The sequence below is a fragment of the Telmatherina bonti genome (assembly GCF_933228915.1).
Source record: "Telmatherina bonti genome assembly, chromosome: 3".
Taxonomy (NCBI): domain Eukaryota; kingdom Metazoa; phylum Chordata; class Actinopteri; order Atheriniformes; family Telmatherinidae; genus Telmatherina; species Telmatherina bonti.
In genome coordinates this window covers 7,631,066-7,632,504 of record NC_136621.1, presented here as the reverse complement: position 1 = coordinate 7,632,504, position 1,439 = coordinate 7,631,066, and the positions used below count along the sequence as shown (strand labels likewise).

Sequence of the window (1,439 nt, the reverse complement as noted above, 5' to 3'; positions counted from 1 at the left end):
GATCTTCTAGGATCCGTGCTGAACGGAATGAAACAGAAACCTGCTTCCGAGTAAACGTCACGACTTCCGGTACTTACCTTCAAAATAAAACATTTTTTCCCACAACAACTGAATCAGTTGGATAAATAAAAGCAGTTCAGGAAATACAATATTTAATTCTTTCCTTTATTGGATACTATCCAATAAGTCTGCTATATAATACTCAGATAATTATAAAATACTTTTAGTGTAGTAATTGAAACCTTTCTAATCTAGATGGAAAGAATAAAAACAGCCACAATACCATACAGCTTGGTGGAAAAAGTCAAACACCATGACCCTTAGCCTTGTGCTAATATTTTACAAAAGCCTGAAACACATCTCAAATAATTGTTTGTGGGAGCGCTCCCTGTAGTGACAGAGTGCATAAAGACTTGTTTAAAAACATTCATTATCCAAACCACTTAGTCCGAGGAAGGGTCGCAGCAGTCTTCGGGCGAAAGGTCGGGTACACCCTGGACAGGTTGCCAGTCCATCGCAGGGCACTTCAAAAACAATGTTCCTCAATGTCAAATTGGAAAGGTATTATAACTCTCATCTTCATGCTGCATAACATAATGATTGAAGACCTTTATTAGATGCTCTCAGATGACACCACTAAAGCTTGTTACATATTCCACAAGAAGTGAGAACTTTTTTCTTGTTCCTGAGGTCCTGAGATACATGATTGAAGATAGTTCTCGACACATAAGACTGGCAGAATTTTTTCCTTGTGGGGCTCCAAGAATTATTGTGTTTGGTAAGACATTTGAGGTGACTGTGGTTCTAATTGTGGTTAAAACAGCTATGAGGTGATGACAAATTACAAACATTTTTACAACACGTGGAATCAAAACACACGGTCACCGCCGTGTGCAGAACTCACCCAGCCGAGGACAAAGTATCTCATTAAATATGAAATAACCGGGTTCATTGCACATAAAACAGACATCGCCGCCCACAGTAGACAAAGATTCTCGTGGAGTATGAATGAACCAGATGAAAAAGAATTTTCTTCTTTTTCTTGCGGCCTCAAGAACAAGAACAAGTTCTTGCTTCTCGTGGAGTATGTAACAATCTTTAGAAAGTCTACTGTACCATCTGCTCAACTAAAGCCTCTTACATACTCTGTGAGAACTTTATTCCTTCTCTTGAAGCCACAATATGAAGAGAAAAAAGGTTGGTTTGGGCAATTAGTACTCCACCAAAAGCTCTGTCAGGGGAGGGGATGTGGGAGCACCTGAACATTTTGCCTCCAGAAAAATAACAAATGACACTGAACTATTATATTTTGAAGCCTAAACAGTTACTTCCGGAAGACATGAAAGATGTGCGTTAACTCGATGTAATTACCGACACACGCGCTACCGGCACGTGGGGCTCTGTTTTTCCGTGTGTGCGTACTGATGGGCTGTGTCCCA

The 1,439-nt window shown here is 40.0% G+C and overlaps 1 protein-coding gene across 3 annotated transcripts in view; it reads right to left on the bottom strand.

Moving 5' to 3' along the window:
* naf1 (nuclear assembly factor 1 homolog) overlaps window positions 1-62 on the bottom strand; it is a 9,487-nt gene extending 9,425 nt beyond the window's left edge. For all 3 annotated transcript variants that reach the window (XR_013771841.1, XM_079265083.1, XM_079265084.1), the window contains exon 1: window positions 1-62. This exon is cut by the window's left edge and continues 9 nt beyond it. The gene's annotated coding sequence lies outside the window, so the exon portion shown is untranslated.
* Window positions 63-1,439: the final 1,377 nt, after the last annotated feature.